The following is a 22,454-nucleotide window of genomic DNA, read 5'->3' as shown; positions in this document are numbered from 1 at the left end:
AGCGTCTGGATTCCACTGACTGCAGGTGGTGTCAAGGTGGAGTAGATGGAGGCCTGGGCTGGATGTCTGTAGGATGACTCCCATTCTTTATATGTGGTTTCATTGCTTCTCTATCTGGGCAGTTTTCCACTCATTTTCTTTTTGGTGTGATCTTGCAACAAATACTTATGGAAGAAAAAATAATATTGAAAAAGAAGGTGTTAGTACTATAAACATGGTTGGGAAAGCACAGTGGCAGGAACCTTTAATACACTGAAAACAGATAACATTGATATCATGATCATTCCTTTGCAGTTATGTTGTCAAACCTCTTAAGCTTTGGCTTTTTTTTAGTTTATTATGTGTTGTGAGAATATCTGCAGATGACCGGCACATTATCCATCTAATCTATGGTGTCTCCTTCTCTCTTTATTTTTTCAAAATGTAAATAAGAAAAGCTAATATAAGAGAATAAATTTAACTTTATTGGTGTGTATATATTTGTATATTCAGACGTCTTAAGTAGTGAAATCCTGACTTAGGACTCTAAGGAGTCATTGTGTTATGCAGTTGGAGAAGTCTGGTTCAAATACCATAATCAGAAGCTGGTCTCTGGTGAAGTCAGCAAAGTTGTTCGCATTTGAATTTGCTGAATTTAGCTACATTGCTTTACTTTATTTCTAGCCCTGCCTGCATTCCCCATCTTGTGTGAAACGAAATAAGTAATTTTCATCTTAGCTTCTCACCGATAGTGATCTGCGTCATGAAATCATCACACACCAGACACTCTGCTCAACTGCAAGTGCTGGAAGCCTGATAGCTGAGCCTCTGCTGCAGAGACGCTCAGGGAGAAGTTTATATGGCTTTTCAAAGGCATCCCTTCTTACAGGTCAGTGCTAAAATAATCAGTGGAGCAGCATGGGGGAAACTTCTACTGCTTTTGTACCTGTTGCCCCTGCTGTTACTTGTTCTCCCTTAATGTAAGCAAGCAACCCCCCACTCCTCACTCAATCCCCCAGAAAATAAATAAATAAAATAAATAAATAAATAAATAAATAAATAAAACCTCCAACAATCCAGAACAAAAACAAACAAATAAATCACACAAAATCAACAACAAAAAAAGTCACCCCCAAATGACAGTGAAGTCTATACGTTAAGGATATCTCTCATTTATTTTTTTAACAGCAGTTGTCACAGCAGGAAATGGCCACTGTAGGTTTTTAATTGCTTGGTTTCAAAGGAGGGAAATCTTTTATTTTCACCTCCTTTCTCTGTCTTTAAATTACTACTTGGAGTGTTAGCCTTTGTTGCTGCAGTCCTTATCGGCACTGCAGGAGACAGTGATTGCCTTGTATCTGAAAACTACAATGAAATTAAACCTTAATTGGCTGTTTAAATGGGGTATGATATAGACCTTGAGGGCTTAAAGATATGTATCCCAAATTGTTTTCAGGTTTACTGTGAGGATATACACCGGGGATGATTAAAAGAAAATTCAGCAAAATCTATTCCAGGGAAAAGCCTGATCATTTAGTATGATGTCATTACTGAAATTAAAGGAGGAAAGCTAAGGAACATTTTCCGTGCACTGTCTCCCATTTCCTCCCTCTGGGATGACAGGTCATAGCTTATTTATGCATCACAGTCTCTCCTAAGAAAAGTGAAAATAAACAGCCAAAATAAATAGATGAAAAGCGGCGACATAAGCATTTACTCATTTCTTGCAAGCTCTCCTAAGGGAAAAACCTAAACCTGTCGAAAATGTTAATAAGAAGGGTCAGGAGGAAGAAACAGAAGCAAGCAAGTGCCCATGGCTCCATAGACAGGTTTTGCAAGCTATATGGTAAGCAGATGCATGCCCAGAGAGGCGTAAAATGTTCCAGTCTCACTTTCCAGGGAGTGCTTAGGAGCACACACACCCCCGGGTGTACGTGGCCCTGAGTCTTCGAAGGAACTTCCAAGGCAAACAGTTATCACATTCCATATTTCTCATAAAGGCAGCTTTTAACAGAAGCCCCACTCTTGGCCTGGCCCCCAGGAACCTGCTCAGTGACTCACCTAAGTGGAGCAGATCCCTCTGCACCACGGAATTTCCTGGAAAGAAGCTCAAGGTATAAAATTACTGTAGAGCCTCGAGTGCCTGCACTGTGCTCAGCTTTGTCTTCAGATGCTAAATAGCAGGGTAGTACCATTGCTGCATGAAATAAAATGCATGCTAAACCAATCCATGGCTTCCTGTACTACTGCAATGGTTACAGAGGTTGCAGCTACCCTGGGCCATATGGTCTGGAGGGATTTTGGTGGCATGAGATGGAGGGCAGCTGGCATGGACGCCCAGCAGTTCTTCACACCAAGACTTTTTCTAGGTGTGCTCTGCTGTCACCAATGTTGTGCTTACAGTATATAGGACTGTTTCAGGAGAGGTAGGTGGAAGGATGGAGAACGGAAAAGGAAAAATTAGTGCATAAACTGCTCTTTGCAGAATGGATCACGAGGTGATTTTGAACCACAGTCTTCCCTGTGGCAAGTGGCTCCATCCTCCTCACCATATACCCAGGCCACGGAGAGCCCCCCTCTCTTAATAGAAGAGCTATTTTGGTTTTGCTCTTGCTGGGCAGAACACAAGCAGCACCTCACTGTCAACAGCCTGCAATAGCATCATGGCCTTTGAGAGAAAGCAAAACCCTGTCCTTGGGTCCAGTGCCAGGATCATCAGCTGAGCAGTGTGCAGGGGCTTGCCAAACCTTCCTAGCACCTTCCCAAGATTAGGGCATGCCTTTGGAGCCTGCAACAGCTCCTAGCCACACAGGGCTCTTTGGCAGCTATCATGACCACAATGCCTGTCAAATTCACGGAAATGCTAATTACTCGCCTGTGAGGAAATTCAAGCTAAGGTTAATTGGTACAGAGCATAAAACAGAACTTTACTTTTTGGAGGTACAGATCATCCCACAGTTCCATCTCTTGTGGATTAAATTCTGGCAAGGACGTAGTCAATCTCCAGCCTGGCTTTTCAGGTGCTTCAGCAGCTAACTGGATTTTAGTGTGTTTGATGATATACTCCCCATATCAGAATAAAGGCAAAACACTTAAACAGGGTGCCGAATAGATGAGTCATCACTTTCGCACAATTGGCCTAGAATGAACCATTTTTGCAGTAACTTGCCACTTACTTCTGTTTTCCTAGTTCGTGCCTCAGTTAAATCTATCCCATGATCAAGCTTAGTGATTTATATGAGTAGATTGGTATCCTGTTCCTACTGAATAGGTATCTGATCTTTCAGATTTTTTTCTCATTGCAGAATTAATAAAAGTGAAATACTTTTCCTAATAGTTTCATAATTGTATCTCAGTGTTTGCTTAATTTTTGTTTAAATAAAAGTCTGTAGTTCTGTAGGATATGAATGCCAAGTATATTACAAACCTCAAAGAAGAGATCTCAGAAAAACAAATTTAAATAACATTAACGTCAAGAAAAGTAATTCTGATTGTTATATTCTCTATCTGTCATGACTAGACAGATGGAAATCTATGATAGCAATTTTCTCTTTAAGGTTATTTAGTGTTTTCTTTTATTTATTTTTATTTATTTATTATTTTTTAACAAGCTCTGTACTAATTTTCCTCACAGAATGACTAACAGAAATATGACCCTTGTGCACCTTTTGTAGTTAATTCATTAGGTCAACTCTAACCACTAAGCCCCTTGTCAGGTTATTTCTATTAGTGATAAGGAGCAATTAACCTTAAAACATTGAAGCCAGGTAGATGAGCCTATTCCACAAGGTCTCTTGGCTCCACCCTTGTTAAGTGAAATCTGCCAGCTGTGGATCATTTGACCTTTGCTATATAGGAAGCATGAGCAGTTAGGGGGAATTGACTGCCCAGGGGAGTTTGAGGCTTAGGTTATCTAGGGTGCTTTTCCCTTATGGGGAGGTAGACTTAGTGTTCCCTAGTTGGTTGTTTTTTCTTTTTTGTGTTTTCTACCGTCTCTGTGGAATAGTTTTAGAGACTCTATGAGCTAGTTACACTGGTGGTGCCTTCTCAGTACAGTAAAACCCTGGTGGTGGTACTATTTCACTGTATAAGCTGTGAGCTCGTTAGAAGTGATTCAAGTTCAGAAGCTGGCAGGTAAGTGTTTCTGGGTTCTACAGTTGTTTAATGTTGAGGAGTTTGAGTGCTTCCTTCACCTTGTCTGTTTTCAGTGAAATTACTTACATGGATTCTAAGCTCCCTTCCCAGCCCTAAAAAAAAAAAAAAAAGAAAAAGCTCAAGAGCATACAGGTAAGCCTGACTTTGAAGAACGTTCTTAAGTATTTGTTAAGATTGAACAACAGGCTGTGTGAAAAAGGTGCCTTAATGTGAAGTCAAATTTTGTCTTGTGGTAAGTAGAAATGGATTTGGATAGATACTGGTGGCGTTATCATTGCTTTCACTAAGTGGAAATTATGAGAATGTGCTGTTCATAAAAGAAATGCTGTTTTCACAATATGCAAGTCAAAAGCATCTTCAAGGAGATAACTTTAAAGAAAGAAACTATTGCTGGACATCCCCCCCGACCCCTACATAGATTGGCTCCATGAAGAAAAAGTATGAAAGGTGTAACTGCTAATACCCTCTGAGGTATGGTCAGGGGAAGATGTTTTTTCCCACTTGTTCACTCTCCCTTTCTTCTCCTCCAGGAGAGTTATGGTACCTTTCTAAAACTTTGACTTTCCTTGGGCTGTTCAGACAGGCATGTTCTTATTGTTATGTCTCTTGAATGCACTTCAGGTTTTGTCAAAGGTTAAGCAAATACTTAAGTGTCATCCAGATATGTGTCCTGAGGTGTAGGATAGTTATGAGTGGCTGGGAGAGTGGGAGGATATGGACAGGCATCTAGACCACTGGGCACCTCTAGTGCTTTGGAAATTCACTCCAAACAACTGCAAAATCCTAAAAAATGGGTGGAGTGCTTGAAAAAGGTGTGTTATCACCCTGGCAGTACCAGACATACACAAATCACTGCAACGTGCTGGGGCTTTGCCTATGCTTTCTGAGCTGCATTCAATGCCAATATAACCCCTGAGACAGGCCCAGTGGCCAGTCCAAGTCCTAAAACAGGCCCCAAGGCTGAGCCAGGGAAACAAACTGTACCGGTGTCAGTTGCACCCATAACAAAGATGAAAAAATGGTTTAGAGAGTCAGATCATTTAGAATGCAAAGAAACTCCTGTTAAGACTAGGTATGGAGAAGATGAGGCCGGGCCATCAGAGGAACAGGAGGATGAAGATGTCACAAAAATGACAGCAACTACCCGAAACCTATACCAGCTACAAGATGTGCAAAAAGATTTTGGTTGTTGTATAGGTGAGCAGCTTGTCACCTGGTTGCCCCGGTGCTGGGACACCAGATCCAATTGTCTGGAATTAGAGGGCAGGGAAGCCAGGCGGCTGGGATCCCTTGCTAGAGATGCAGGCATTGACAAAGCAACTGGAGATGGAACACCAGGCTACAGCCTCTGGAGGCATCTCCTGACAGCTGTGAAGGAAAGGTAGAAAGGAAGAACTACCAGGCAAGTGGACCACTGTGGAGAAGGGAATTCACCTTATGGGAGGTACCTTATAGGGACCTAGACAATGAACAAATGTCCACAGATCCAGATGAAGTCAAGTGTACTTGACCCATGTGGTGGAAGTTTGTATGGAGTGCACCATCACTATATGCCAGCTCATTGGCAGTAATGACCTGGAAAGAGCATGAGGAACCCGCAGTGGATGAATTGGCAAAACAACTCTGATAGTACGAAGAAAGTCTTTCCTCTTCCCTACAGGCCTGCATCTCGGCTGTGGAGAAACATTCTGAAGAGGTCCACCAACTTCAAGAGAACTTATTTTCCTCCCCAGCTGTACAGACCAGTGTCTCAGCTATCGGGGTAAGCATCCTTCTGTGCAAGGAAGATGATAGAGTGGGTACACACCACATGCCACCCTGTGGTTTTAACTACATGACCATGGAGAGGACATAAGAAAATGGGATGGAAAATCTAATTCGAACCTAGAGGCACAGCCCCTGGTCCCTGGCCCAACAGCAGCACTCACAATTCGTCACCATGCTTTCACCTGTGGTCTGCAAGCAGTGTTTTTTCTTAGGAGAAATATGCACTGGTCTTTGCTTTCTGAAACAACTTTATTTAATTCTTTCCTCCTTGCCCTTTATTTTTTCCCTCAGATATGCTGCAGATCAGCAAAGGGGAGATGACATCCTGCCTGAGTACCTGAATACCCCCTGGTTGGAGGGGACTCTGTCCTTATCCACAGCCTTAACCTCTGCCCTTTCCTTTCTGTAGGTTTGAGGACTCTACTGTGAACCTGGCATGCACTCTCTCAAGCACCCTCTGCTTGAAACAGTCCAACGAGGCTGATTTGGAGCCCTCTCAGATATGTGTCAGTAGTCTCTCATCTTACTCATTTCCTGTTCCACAGCCTTACCCTATGTGAAATACCTGAACTCTTCATTCCCGATGACTTGAACGCATCACACTCTGAGGCTGCACTATGCAGAGCTTTTGAAGAACAGTAATAATGAAACCTCTCTAGTGCTTTTTATCCAGCATGTAAAACCCAACCTTGTGGCAGTTTTATCATCTCTTCCCTAGCCAGGCATGAAACATGAACACACAAAACGGTTGAGTGCTCTGTTCCTCAAAGCTATCTTCAGTCAACAAACCCCTGCTACCAATAAGGGATTAAAGTCACACTTTTTGTGACAAAGACAACTAGAAATTGTCTATAACGCACTCAGAACAGCTTCTTCTGCTTGTGGTAGAGGAAGAGGGGGGACTTAAATGTGAGGTGGCCCACACTTCAGAATCTGTGCTCCTCTGGACTTTTCTCTGATCTCCATGCAGCTGACATACTACAAAGTTAAGGCCTTCATGCTACTGTGGTAGGCAGTTTTTTTGTGATTTTTTACTCCTCTTGGATGACTATTTGCATTGGTACAGTCAATGTTAAATGTTTTGAGAGGAAAAGATTTGTATTCTGACACTTGCCTTTCACTGCATCCACACAGTTGTTCTGCTTATAACAGTTTCTGCATGGAAAAAAAATGCTTTAGAAGTACATGACTATTTTTTTCCATCTTCAAAGAAGCCAATTTCACCCAGAGCCTTATTAATAGCGTAGGTGGAAGTGGAACTCTAGCAGCAAAAGCCCAGCAGGCATAATATGCTTGTTTTTCTTTTTTTCTTATTAATGCTAATCCCACATTGCTTATTGCTCTTTTGGAAGAGTCTGATTAGAACAAAAAGAACTGATATTAGCATTAATTGAGAAAAGTTAATCTCACAATGCAGACAGGTAAATGACCTGCTTGGGACAATGAAGAACTGTGATGAAAATCCAGATCTTTGCTACCATTTTCAGACAAAGGTACTACAGACTGTTAATTCTGCAATATGCATTATTAATTATGCATCTATAATTCTGCTACCAACAAAACAGGATTACTTCAGAATCATTTTTTCTTTTACTCTTTCTGTTTTATTAACAAGTAGTGATAGATGATAGCTGAATATCTACAAACTTTCCATGCTTTTCTATCCAATTACCAGATCTACCTCTGGCAACATGTATGTAGATTCAGCGCTGATCCCCATGATGTCAGTCTCTATTGAATTTACTGAGATTAGACCATGGCTTTTCATTTCCAGCTGTCGGCTGAGGAATGTGCTGAACAGGCTGACCAACAGAAGTGCTCATTTTTTCTGTCATTCAGAAATTGTGAAGGTAAAATAAAATGAACCTTGCAAGAATGGTAGCCCTTAGAGTTATTGGAGTAGATAAACAGGGCTCCTATTTTAATTTGCTGCAAAGCCTGTGGAAAATAATAGCGTTTGAACTGGATGTTTGGTTACCCTTTAGCTCTGTAGATGTCTCTATTTTGATCTGCCTCTGAAGAGCAACATCATCAGAGTACTGGTGCAGATGGAGCCATGTCCTACAGCCCTCCTGGTGGGACCATACTTCACTTCTGCCTTTTGTACACTCTCCAAAGTGAGGTGAGATACCTCCAGCTACTCTCCAGTTAGACATCTGCTGGAGAACAGAAAGCTCATGGTACCATAAGGACTCATGTCAGGAAGACCTCCAAAAGGATGAGTTTATCTATTGTCTACATGGTTTCCCATGACACAGTGCACTCCCTTGCTTGGTTGATGAGCCGAGAGGGCCATTAACTGGAACATTACAGAAATTAATTATGCATAAAATCTGCAGCCTTGATTTGTGCATAAAGTATTCCAAGCTTAATATAATGTTACCAAAGAGTTTTGTTTTACATTAATAGACTTAATTAACTATTTCTTAAATAACTGTGAAAGCAAATGTGGTAAGTTAACATGGCTAGCCACCAGACCCTCACCCAGCTGTTCTCATACTCCTGCTCCTCAGCAGGACAGAGGGAGAAAGTACAATGATAAAGCTCATGAGTCAAGATAAGGCTAGAGATATCATTCATCAGTTACGATCATGGGCAAAACAGATTTGACTTGGAGTAGATTTATTGAACTTATTGCCAATTAATAACAGGGCAGGATAATAATTAAAAAAAAAAGGGGCAAAACTAAAAACATCTTCCCCCCCCCCATCCACCTTCTTCCCAGGTTCAATTTCACTTCCATTCCAACATTTTCATTTCCAACTCTTCTACCTCCTCCTCCTCTCTGCACAGTGCCAAGGAACAGTGAGTGGGGGCTGTGGTTGGTCCATAGCACTTTTCCTCTGCCACTCCTCCTTCACACTGTTCCCCTGCTCTGGTGTGGAGTTCCTCCCACGAGATACAGTCCTTCACAAACTGTTCTGGCATGGGTCCATACCAGATGTGCAGTCCTTCAAGAATGGACTTCCACTGTGAGTTCCCCATGGGCTGCTGAAAAAAAAAGCATAGAAAAAAAAGGAACAAAATTAAAATATGCCATAAGTTTTTCCCCACCTTTTTTTTTTCACCACTAAGACTTTAAGTGTTCACTTTAATCCCCAATTTCTGATCAGAACATTTATTTTATGCACAACTTTAGCATAGAAATCATCTGCTGGATTGCTTTTGCTTCCTCAGATTAATTCTGAAGAATAGGGCCTTGACATTTTTCTTAGTTGTCCTTTTGAACTTTCACATTATAATTCATAAAACATTGTGATCAAATCCTAGCATTTTTACTGTTTTATTTTACAAATTTTTAAAGAAGCCCTAACAACTTTCTTATCATTCCTCTGTTATTGTAGGGCTGAACGCTTCTTATTTCCACCTTGGTCCCTTTGCTAAAGAAACCTCACTGAAAGCAAAGGTATTTTCACCTGGCAGAGAGTTACGTTTGCCCAGATAGATGGCTTTGAGGATCAAAAATAGCTAGTGGCCAGCTGTCTTAGGGTGAGGTGGAGGCAGGAGGTGGGTCACATCTGTCTGTACACATCTGTGGGCATCTTATTGCTGCCCACAAAAACCATGCCAAGTGCATTTTTTTCCCGTGGAAAGTAAAAGTCACGCAAAAGAACTAACAGTCTTGGCTGTATCACTTTTCAGAGGATTTTGTTATGACTGTTAGCAAGGTTTGAATCCCCCTCCTCTTTCATCCTACCTATCTGCTGAATACATGAAAACATGATGTTGCCTACACTTTGGCGTTTGCTGGCCTTATGGAGATACAGTCCAACAACAACAACAAAGCACAACGATGCTAAAGGAGTTGGCACTAAATAGGATGTTCAGAAGGAGACAGTGAAAACCAAGAACATCCACCCCAGTATCCTCTGGGGAAGGTCCTGGTACAGATGTCACCTGCGGGCCTCTCATGAGAAGAAAAAAAAAAAAAAGACAGGAACAGCTAGAGTGTAGCTAATAAATAAACAGCAAGAGACAGATTCTGAAGGACAGCCCTTACCTTTTTTTATTTCTTTTCTTTTTTTGAGCCCTTTTATGGCCACGTGCTTCCTGCAGGAATGAAGGACCAGTTAAAATCGAAGAATCACTTCATAATTCAGCACCATGACAGAACATGAATATATTTCCGCAGACTGAAGCCTTCTGAGACCTGGAGAAATTGTGGTTTGGCCCATGCTGCCTTCTCATTATGGTTATTTGCTTATGGTAGCATTCACACAATTCCAGACTGACAATCAGGCACTGTTTCTGCCTCACTTACAGCCAAGCAACCACTGCCCCCAAGTGCCCATTTGAAGGCTGTTTTTAAAGTTATGGGTTCAGAAGGTTTCACGTGTGTGATGCTCAGATTAGAAGTGAGGCCATCTCACAGGCTGCTGGCTATGCAGTCTCAGCTTGGTTAGGTCAGGCAGTTGCTTGCATGGCTAACTCACTTCTTTTGGTGTTCCGCAACCCATTTTCTCCCAACTGAATACTTATCACCTCCCAGAAACCATTATATATATATATTTTTAATGTCTCCATCTCCTGTGGCATTGCCTTTGCACCATGCACAATGAAAAACAGTTTCTGGAAAGCCATTTCATCACTAAGATCTGTGCTAGACTACCATGCAGTTTTGGTCTTCCATGTACTGATAAACTAGGTTTGGTTCCATCTTCACCCTGAGTAATACCTCTATGTCATTCAGCATAATTATCCCTTCTGTTTACTTTTCAAATAAATCAAATGCACTCTTTTTACCTAGGTAATATCTGTTTCCAGTGCCCATTTTTTCCAGGAAAAAGGGATTTCACCTATAAGGCTCAGGATGTCACTTACCTGAGCAATTTTCTCCTTCAGGATGTCTTGATGCCTTACAACCAGCAATTCTTTTCAAGAATTCAGCTTTAACAAGCTTTCTCTTCTTGTCCTTTCCTTCTTTTCTGGATGTCCCCTCCAACTTCCTATCCTCATGTCCCTTGAATTAGTGAAGTTTCTTTCCACACGTTTCCTGCTTTCTCCTGCCCCTCTTTCCCACACAGAAGACACTTTCTCTTCTGTCCTCCTTCTAGTCTCCTCCACAAAATGTCTCCCCACTGCAAAGGCCATCTGTGCCCTTGCCCGACTTCCTGCTGGCAGGACTGATCCTGATCATTGTGATGGCTCCCATGACAGCTCTCCCAGTGTCAGGGTCACACACTTGGTGTGGCAGAAACTCCAGGATGGCTTCTCACCAGTGTATGTCCCTTATGTGCCACCAGCTGCTCTGTGTATCATTAGCTGACAGACTCTTTGTTGTCCTCTGTGTCACCCTGTGGCTCTTTCTTTCAGGTTTTGGACTAGGGATGTCGAATAATTTCTGATAACTGAGAGCAGCACCAAAAGGTTTCTGATAACTGAGAGGACCTGAGAGCAGCACCAGAAGGCATAGAAGCCCAGCTCCTCCACGCTTCAGCCTCCACCATCCCCTCAGACTGGGAACCCAAGTCCCACATGAAATTATCATCAGCACAGCAGTGGTGCTTCTTAGCATCATCCCAAGCAAGTCAGAATCAGTGAGAAATTCATTGCCAGTCATGTGGTACAGCTTTATTCAAATGGGTTGAAGGTAATTAAACACATTCATTTAGAGTGCACAATGCTTGCTTTGTGTTTAGGATAACTATATATGAATGGCTTGATGGTATTTGAGTCTCAGGCATCTGATATCAAAGTTAAATAAAACAGGCCATGAATCCACACTACAATAATATTTACTTGAAATGAGGGAGTGAAACAAAAGAAGAGAGACCACAATAATGCTTTCAAGCCTCAGCAGATTTGTGATTTGTGCTAACTTAGCTATAATAATCTTCTTTATCTAGGTTGATGTATCCATCAAAAATGTTGGCCTGAAAACCAAGGAAAAAATTAGACATCAGTAAACTAAAAGCCATTTTTCACCTCTGTGACAGAAACAGCCTAGTTCTGATCCCTTTGTCACTATTAGAAATTTAAAGCATGTGATTTAAAAGTTCAGTTTGTATTGTGTATACACACATTAGGAAAAACATATGGAAATGCTTTCCCTATTCAGGCCAGTGAGTAATGCAGCAGTGTCTGGATTTCTCTCCCACACACATGGAGTGATTGAGCAGAAACCTAGCTAGTAGGCTTAGCAAGGGGAAAAAAGGAAAAAAAAAAAAAAAAGAAAAAAAAAAGTCCTGTTTGGTTAATGTGATACTTTGCAATCAGGTCAGCAACACTTCTAGGGCTGTTCTACCAATGACTCCCCTGTGGTATCATGGCTTTACAAAGCCTGTCTAGAAGCAGCAAAAAATTGCCAGCAGGCAACAGAGAATTTTAAGAAAAAGAAAGAGAGGAGAGAAAACTTGAAATCAGGTACCTGCCTATTCTGCCCAAGAGGCAGCTCAGAGCCCTGAAGCATGTGGTGCTCTGGGAAGAAGAATTCAGGGGCAGCCTCTGGAGCAAAGCTCCTGGGCGAGTTGCAGAGTGCTGCTGAGCAGGTCCAGCCTCACGCACAAAGTAGCCACCTCTGGCTCAGCTTGTCCTTTGATTAATTTCAGGTTTTACTTTTTAACCTTTAAATATACAGTATATGCCCACCAACCCAAGTGTTGGTTTTGTCAAAGACAAGCCAACAGTGGAAAGGGAGCCTGGCAGGAAGTCTAGATCCAGAGATGCACTTTATATAGACTAGAGAAATATGCAGCCATAATGCCTTTATTCTACATCTGGAACTCTCTCCTTTCTAAGTTAGCAGTCATTTTATTCTGGAAGCATCTCTAACATGTACACAAAGGGCCTGTATGAACTCAAGGTGCTCTTTGATGTTATGTCAAAACTGGAGACTAACATTTCACCAGGTTTTTTAGTTTGCGTTGTTGCTTTCCATCAGCTCAGCATTTCGTGCTATTTCCTGGTTAATTAGAGCCAACAAATGACTGAGTTTTACTCAGTCTATTTGAGAAAAACGCATCTGATGTGCTTGAGATATGGCACAACTGTAAGACACGGGGAGGAATGAGACCGATGGGTTGTACATTACTAATAGAGGGCTCTTTCAGTGGTATTGGTGGGGGAAAAGTCCCTCACATGCTAGGGCAGCCAGGGCATATTATGTTGCATAAGCAAGTCTGACTGGCTTCTCCCAGCTAAAGCAGTGCTCTATCCCAGTGCTGTCAGGAGGTGTTATTTCCAGAGCCGTGAACCTGTTGGTTATCCATTTGTGTTTCACACATACCCTGCCTCTTTAAACAGACAAGCTTATTTCCAAGCAGACTGAGTCTCATTAACTACATAATGTGGAAAAGAAACAAGCATTTATAATTTACTCATAGCTGAAAAAGCAATTGTAAACTCTTAAGCATTCAGCATTACAGTTTGGTTTGGGTTATGTTACATGATGGTATAAGTTTTAGAACAAATTCAATTGTAATGCCTCTTTGATTTGCAGTATCTGAGCATTTGATAACATTGGAGATCCCCCTCCCTCCCAACCCCAGATGGCAACCAACTATAGCAAACTGACTTTCTGATGTATTTACTGCCAAAATGAGGATTGAGCTGTATTACACACATTACTTTCCGTACTACACTGACTTATTTGCAGGCCAGACTTAACGTGGATACCACTGCAAGCTGCAAAATGATTTAGCCAACATTTAAGTACTAATCTTGTAGTAGCAATACCATAAATGGGATCATTTTCTTTGATGTATCTTAATTATATTAGACTTTCCTTCAACTAACTACTACTTTATTTACTTTTACTTAGAGGTAATAGCTCATAGCCAAGAAACCATACATTAAAAAAAAAAAAGAAGAAAAAAGAAAAAAAAAACGTAATTTTTACTTTCTTATTGGTGTCTTGTTACTCATTCAAAAATATTAAGGCACACTTCTTCCTACCCACTGTCCTGATTCCCTCTGTGCACCTCACAGTTTAACTGCTAGGTGCCCTGCTGTCTTCCAGTTCTGGGGTTATGCACAAATTAACATGAATCATTTATCAAAAACCTCAGATGTACCTGTCTGGGTTCAGCTTCTGTTCAAAATGAGCTGCAGATCAGAGGGATGTTCCGCGTGTTGCATTAACTTTTCATTAAATCTGGGCACAAGCTTTCTCTATGAGAATTTTCCTTAATGAACAACCTTACTATTCACTACCAGCCAACTTTTCCACTCTGAACTCTACTCTGTGGAAACTGTTCCACAGGGCGAATTGTGTAGTAGCTGGCAAAGGAATAGTGGATTTCTTTCTCTCTCTTTCCTTCTGGTGAAAGACAAAGCCATGCAAATGTGAGCAGAATGGAAAGCGGACTTGTTGCTCTGGGATGTGACCCAAGGAAAAGTGGATTAATTCAGATTTATATTTATTATAAAAGGAAGAATCTGCTGTTCATCCACACAGAGGATAATACAGAAAGAAAGGGGAACTGCTTTTGAATTTGTAGGGTGTGTTCAGCTCTTGGGCCTCACTTTGATTTTGGATTTAAAAGAAACCCAAGGCAGGTATTGAGTACTGCGAGGTCTTCCCTCTGCACCTCGGGATTAGTCCCATGAGGTGAGTTGGTGGCTTCAGCCTGCAGGTGGCACACAGAGAGCACCAAGCCGCGTGGAGAATACACATGGGCACATGCACCATGCATGGAGACACCAGGGGCAGGCAATAATAATTTCCTAGATTGGCTATTAAGTCAATGCAGCCTTCACATTTCACAGTGCTGCAGCGGCCCTCAATTGACCTGAAAGACCTGCTCACAAACACGTTTTCCATCAGTGATATGCTTAGGGGCAAAAAGAAAAAAGAAAGAAAGGAAGGAAGAAAGAAAACAATAGGATACATTATTTTAAAATAGGAATATCCTTCTCCAAGTAAGACATACCTAAAAATCATCATAGCTAATGAAGACAATGTATAGAAAGAAAAGTTATTCTCCAGTGATAAGCAAATACATGCAAAAGGAGTTAAGCCACTTCTGATTTGGCATGCGTGGTATTTAGACACTTGTCACTGCTCAGCATGCAACAACAAATACATGAATTTGTCTGTACTTTAATTTTTCATTACACCATTGGGACACAAGAATGTAGTTGATGCTAAATCTAGTTTGAGGACTGAAAGTAATTTTATATGGAATTTATCATCTTCTGAAGGTGCAAGCCATAATCTCTGAAAAAAATTGTTTCTGTATGAAAATAACTTCACAGAGCCACAGCATCAGACCCCTATAGCAAGATGGGCCAGTCAACACAAGGGTGGACAAGCTCTTCTGTGTATCAGGCAAGTTAGGCATTGATTCAGCGAGGTCATTAAGCATGTGCAAGTTATGTTCCAAAACTCTTGTTTGATCAGGATGAGATACAGAGAAGTTTGTCTCATTGGGCTGCCCTAAGTTTAGGCTTTTGAGCCAACATCACACTTTACAGAAGAGGCATTTTTAGGTTATATCAATATTAGCTGTTTCAGAGAACAAAAGTGCTGGCAGCATTTCCACTGGAAAACCTTTAATCAAAGTAACTGACATGAAAAAAAATTGTCAAGGCTAGTGTAAATGGCATTTTGTTTGGCATAATTTCGCTCTTTGTCATTATTGTGGTCATCAGAAGAAAAGGCTTCACAGTGCATTAACGCTTTTATATTAAGCCGTATCACTGAAGCAACTGTGCTTTTTTTGTGTCTAATGTACAGCAACGTAACAAGGTATTGACTGGTGCCCGGAGTTCACTGCTAAGGGTGGAGGAAAACATCACAACAAATAAACTGGTAAACAGTTATTGGTGGCGTTCCTTGCAAGGGGCGTTCAGGGCAGTACCGCCTGGCCACAATTACTGCATTTCACTGACACAACACTAAATATTTAGAATGAGGAAGTTTTCTGGGTCTGTTGCTGGAAATATATTCCCTAGTGACTGGCAGCTTGGTAATGCACGAAATGACTACAGCTACGAGCACACACAGGGCGATAAGAGAAAGAGCATCTGCAACCAAGGAGCATGGGCTGCTGCACGTCCTGCCAGAGCCAGAGGTGGGATGCAGTGAATTCCTCCAGGAACAGGAATGTTCCCCTCTGACAAATCTCTGGCAGTCACCACAGATGTTGGTGATACTGATGCTGATGGTGTTCATGTTGGGATACAGCTAAATGTATCTGTATTGGAACCGGTATAACCACAACCATGATTTGCACAGCTATTTTAATCATTTTCACACTCCTTTATTTCTACATACTATCACTTCTTTACATTGGTCTGTACCTACATGCCCTTTGTATGGTACCCCTTGTCTAGGAAGTAAATATTTGGGAACTATTAAAAAAAACAAGTCAGCGTAAGTGTGGGGAATGTAGAAGAGTATATCTTGGCAGCAGGAGCATTTATAGCTGGAAAACTGTGGTAGCATCAGTAAGATCTGAAGATTTCTCTTCACCTTTTGCTGCTCCGGATATAAATGTGAATGGTTAGGGGAACAATCCATCAGACCTCAAGCAACAAACCAAAAGAGGACAAGTGCTTCTCAGGTCTGTGTTTTTGTTTCTCTTCTCCTTGATATTTATTTGAGCGCATCTTGCAGTGCCCCAAGTGTACCCAGCCCTCTTTCCTGATGTAGCATCTCCTTTAATAATGTAGTCTGTGCAAATTGCAGCCTCACAAACTGCAGCCTCATCACAGTGGCAGAGGCACAACACAAGCAGGCGCTTTCCCCTTGTAATCATTTACCATCAAACAAGCCAATAGAAAAATCTTCATTTGCTTTGAGACACCCCAATGGCAAAGCAGATCAAGCTGCACTTTCCCTTAGTTACAGCTCTATCTCCCCTCTGCAAGATTAACAAGCAGTGCTGTGAATTGGGGGTATCTGTACTGCCAGGGATCGCTTGCAGCCATTGCCAGCCGAAGTGCAGCAGCACAGCGATAGCTGTTACACTGTTCAGCAAAAACAGCAATCTGTGCTTCCCCACCATTAAAGCGATCGGCGCGGCGCCCCAGATCAGCCCGTGTCAGTGCCTGTCGCCTGATTCATGTATGATGTGGAAGGATGCACTTCTAGGAAACCGCTTCTTTTCTTCAGGGCAGACAGGATGATGTGAGATAAAAGGAAAGTTTACTAGGCAACATTGATTTAATGATGTTAATAAACCACAGCTATTAGTTCAATTACATAAGAGCAGGTTACCCTGCCAGCCCTAATACCAGAAGATGATAAATGCAGATTAATTTCAGCTTCTTTACCTTATTCAGTTCTCCAGATAGGGAATGAAATGCCTGAGTTTATCTTTTTGTAAATAGCTCATAGTTTAATTCTGACTTATAAATCCTTTTGGCTGGCAAAGGAAATTCTTTGCTCTCCTCTTAAGTAGGGCTGAAATTGCCCTCAGCTTGCCGTTATTTGTTGGTTAAGAAGTGAGACAGATTGAGAAGTGTTACATTCTGTTTTGTTCTGTTTTGGAGCAGCCAGCTGGGAAGGCAACCAGCTAACTGGGTACCACTCTATTGGTGCAGGGCAGGGTGTGGGGGATCCAGGTGACTTTGTGCCATTGTGGCATCAAGGCACCAAACAGGCAGGACAGTGTCACCAAAACTAATGTCATGAGTAGTAGCAGAGGCACCAAACAGGACCTGAGCCTCCAAGCCATGTGCTGCACAGAACCAAACATACAGAGACATGCAGAGCTGGCATGGTCCCCCAGGTGTCACCTCGTCATCACATAGTGGGAGCTGCCTGACCCCACAGCCCCACTTTCGAAGCCACATTTATGTGCTCCCAGCAATGAGCGAGGCGAGACAGCAGTGTGTTAGCTCCAGCACAAGGGGATACTCTGGGGCCATGCTCTGCCCCTGCCGTGCTGTCTCATGGCTGTGAAGACATGCCTCTAATTAGCTGCTTAGAGATAGCATCGAGCTGAGGGCAAGAGAGGAGAGGGCATCCCATTCTGCATTGGGTTTCGCTTAATTTCCTGCAGGTATACTTTGCCCCTTGATCCTGTACCTCAGTTGTTAAATAAAGGTCTAAACAACAGTAGCCACCCCAAATTATGGTGCTGGAAGTAACAGAAGCCCATGTATTGAAAGTGTAGTACTTCTAGGCTAGGAATAGACAGGCCATATAAAATGTATTTAAAATACTCTTTCAGAGTTATTATAATTATCCTATTATAAAGCATATTGCAAAAATAACACCCCTGGATAAGGGTCTTTCAGGCCAAGTTTCATCTCAGAATGAACTCTCACAGCACTTAATATCACTGTGAGTCTGTTAATTATATCTTGGCAGAAACGGGACCCGTATAATTAGGCTGATGTGTTTGACAAGCTATTTTTCACAAAAAAAAAAAAAAAAAAGTTGACCACAAATACTTCTTGATCAACCTAACAACTTTCCTGTTTGAAAACCCATATGAAAATGTGAAAGATACAGTCCATCGTGCCGCTCTTGTGGTCTTGGTATGATTTGGCAGGACTTACTGAGTAGTTTGAAGCCAATTTGTTAGAATGAGCTGAGAGGTGGTGAAAGAGCATTAGGTCTTGAGCTGTGAGAAGGCAGTTGACCATGCAGCTTTTCCTATACATTTTTCTCTTCTCACTCTTCCTCTTCCCCATGACAAGCTCTCCACTGTGGTGGCTGTGCTCTGGCATTTCAGAATCCCGGATGCCCCTCTAACAGCAGCAGTGGCCCCTGGCCGTTATATCACAATTAAAATTCCCAGCATTTCAACCACCTTTAGGTGATGAGAGCTTATATGAGAAGAAGGGTGGTTAGAGACCATCTCCACCCCTCCATGAATGCTCTGTCTCACATCCCAGTGCTCCTTTGCAACATCCTCACTCAAAGCAGATATAAGAAACATGGCTAAGTCCCACAGCAGCCATTGACCATGGAAGGTCTTGTATTTTGGAGAACTCAGGTATGGCCTCTGTAGGCAGACAGGAAGGACTGTTCGATCACAAGCAAAACAGTGTTTGTTTTAAGGGTATCCCATGGTGGCACCGAGTTATGTGACCTCTTCAGCCCATCAATAGCTATACTGGGTCTGGCTGGGATGATGTTAGCTTTCTTTATAGCAGCCCATGTAGTGCTCTTTTTTGGTAGTCACTAAAACAAACAACATTGATAACACACCAGTGTTTTGGCCATGACTGAACAGCACTTGCACAGCATCAAGGCTTTCCCACTCTGGCCCCAGCAAGTTCTCTGGAGGTAGACAGGAGATCAGGAAGGGGCAGAGGCAGGACAGCTGACCCTAACTGGCCAAAGCAATACTCCATAACATATAGCTCCATGCTCAGCAATAAAAGCTTAGTAGAGGAAAATGAGGTTCAGTTCTTTGGCTTCCAGGATGGATGTTACTTGGAGCTTGGCTAGGCATTGATCTGCTTGTGAGAGGTGATGAACGATTGTCTTTGTTTTTCCTTTGTTGTTGTTGTTGTTGTTTTCTTCACCTATTAAACTGTCATAATCTCAAACCATGAGTTTTCTTGCTTTTGCTCTTCCTATTCTCATCCCTTCCCACTGGGAGTGGGGGAGTGGGCAAGCAGTTGTGTAGGTGCTTGGTTGTTGGTTTGGGTCAACCCACATCAAGAGCAGAAGGTTAAAACACAGGTAGCTTGAGACTCAGCTGCTCCAAAACAAAACAGTTTCCTTTCTGCCCATCTGTCGTTGAACTCCCTCCACCAAGAAGGGCTGTTCATGGCCTGCAATAGTAGGTATTTGGGGGAAAATGAGCAGGAAAGTGGACCGTGCTTTTGTAAAGCTCAATTTAGAAAATCTTAAATAAAGGATGGAATTGGATAGAATGGTAAATATTCCCAAATGTATCAAGCACCCTTGCTCACCTTTACTTTCAAAGTGTGAGGACAGCCAAACACCCCTCAGATTCAGGGTTTCATTTCAAAATTCATTGCATTCAGCTTGCAAAAGTTACTTAAGAGAATATCACATATTTCATAAGTTTTTAAGGAAACAAGACAGTAAACATGGGGTGGCTGACCCACTTTACTCCCAGCAGCTGAGTAGCCGAGTGGAGCTTGATTTTTATGTGCCCAAATTACAGCAATATGCCTTGGCTTAAACTCTGCTTATTGAGGTTTAAGCTAAGGACTGATACTGCACAGCAGAGAGAAGATAAGGTCCTACATGGGGATATTTAGAGGGGTTGAGCTGAAGGAAGTTGACTCAATGAGCACAGTCACATGCTTGCATTTGGTCAAGAATATTCATCTCTCATGCCCTGTGCTCAGCAGAGTGCTCTGGTATGAAGCAAACCTTGTCTTCTCCCCAGTGTGGAGCCCAGGTACTCTCTTTTTGGGATGAAGGGTTATTTGCTGAATTGGTGAAAGGTTTCAGAGGTTTGGTGTTCTTAATGAAAGTTTTAGTTTAGATTATTATATTAAAATAGCATTGGTGGCAGAAAGTATTTCAATTGGAAAGATCCGGTAGACTTTGTTTTCTGCAGAATTACGTCCATTCTATACCTGACACTACAGGAGGTCATATTCTTTTAAGAAAACAACCTGAAATAAAAAGTTAAATTCTTGAAGTGCAGGAAATGCCCTAGAATCATGTTCCAAGGACAATACTTCTGTTTAGTGCAAAATCACTAATACTTTCAAAAGCGGTTACTAACCATCTGCCTCAACAACACTGTAGGTTGAAATGAAGCCTGAGATTCAAAGCCCCTTTCTCTCATTTCATTTGATTTGTCAAATAAATGTGGTAAATTGTTTGATAAATGGCTTCTGAAATTTAAACCTGTGGAGTAGATTGTGCCCTTTTGGCTAAGAGGAAAAAGAAAAGTTGGACTGTATAGAGACTGAGGAAGAAGGTCTGGGACATAGTATCCATGGAGAAGCACACAAGCAGACTTTTTCTCTTTTTCTGAAAACGAGGCTAGCAATGCTTTTTTTTTGTTTGTTTGATTTTTGTTTTAAGATTTATATACCCATAACTACTGCCACTAATAAGCATGTATGTTGGTGCAATGCCCAATCATTTCAACTTGATGAGAATTGCTCCAAGGTTCCTCTACAAAATTATGAGAGTCTGTGGTTCCTATTATCCTGCAATACTTGGCATATTTTTATTACACTGGAAACCTTGGCACAAGTGATTTTTCTATGGCTGCATTTACAGCCAACCATTCTTGTTTTCAAGGAGTTGAACATTAAGATGTTTGTTAAGTAGGATGAATTTCCTTATACCTCAATGATATTCAAAATAATCCTTTGGATCATTCGTGCAGTTTCTCCTCCAATTGAAATGGATTCCCTAAGCCTTGTGAAACTGTGGGCTGATTTATTTCAGACTCATTTCTTCCAGAAACCTTTCTACTTCTCAAAAATATTTTTACTGTAATACCTACACTAGTATTCTTCACTTGAGCACTCAAAGAGAGTGAAGTGTCATTATCTTCGGCTTTCCAAGCAGACACAAACTAATACAGAAAAGGAATTCATCTCACTTAACTTCAGCCATGTAGAAGTTAAGCATCTGGTCTAAGCCTGCTTCATGTAGGCTCCTTATGTAGTTCTCCTAGAGAAACATCCCTTCAGAATTGATTAATCCCGCCTCCACAAGGCGGGATTGATTAATTGATTAATCCCTCTTAGAGGGGGACAGTTTACCCTCTGGAGATGCTTTGGCTGGGATGACATCAGAAGGACATGAAAGGGCAACAAATAGCATTTAGGTAGCCCGATTTCTTAGTGCAGCACCTCTAACTCCCTGTACAAGTACACAAACAAATGAGAACATAAATTGTTCATTCTAATACTGTGGGTTTTATGCAAAGAAGTTTTGTGATTTTATGCTGCTTATTTCATTTTATATATGTTTATTTACATATGGATGTATTTAATTTTATTGTATTAAGTTTTAAATAGTAGCAACAGCACTCAGCAGACTTCACTGCAGTGTTTTCAGGGAGTGACCAAGGTGGGCATGGGTTGAGAATCTAATATTTTTGCTAGAACTGTTGTGTGATCAGAGGCCACTCTACAGCTTACAGATCAATTCTTATTTTGTTCTCTGCATGTGCATATTATAATTTATACAAGTATCATGCCCTGGTAAAAGATAAGTGCCTGAGCTGTTTTAGCTCTTGTCTCAATATGCTGTGACTATGTGCACATTTACCTGCACAATAATGTATGCATGATGACTATGAGACCTCTTGATTACCGTCACTGTCTGGATGCTGGAAGCATTTCTTGTGCTCTTATGTTTGTAATTCTGTGTCTTCAAGGTATGTAGTAATTGCATGCTAACATCTGTTTCTCTATCTGTTGGTAGTTAAGGAAAGTTGAGTCTTAAAGCAGTCGTGTGCCCAAACTTCCTTCTTTTCTGAAGGAGAAAATTGTATAAGGAGAGATATTTTTAGATTCATGTCCTTGGTGGACTTACAGACATGGAAGACATCTAAGGTGTGGGAAAAGGCTTACAAAATAACATGTTACTGCTACTCATCCACTGTTTTATAAATGCCTGTCTTTCTGAAACCCATACTCAAGTGCAAACTTTTTCTCTTCATGTTAGTGAGTTAATAGAAATGAAATTAGAATTTGCCATGGAC

This window comes from Anser cygnoides, chromosome 1, assembly GCF_040182565.1.
Source record: "Anser cygnoides isolate HZ-2024a breed goose chromosome 1, Taihu_goose_T2T_genome, whole genome shotgun sequence".
Lineage (NCBI taxonomy): Eukaryota > Metazoa > Chordata > Aves > Anseriformes > Anatidae > Anser > Anser cygnoides.
The sequence above is the reverse complement of the archived record's forward strand: the minus strand, read 5'-3'. Positions refer to the sequence as shown.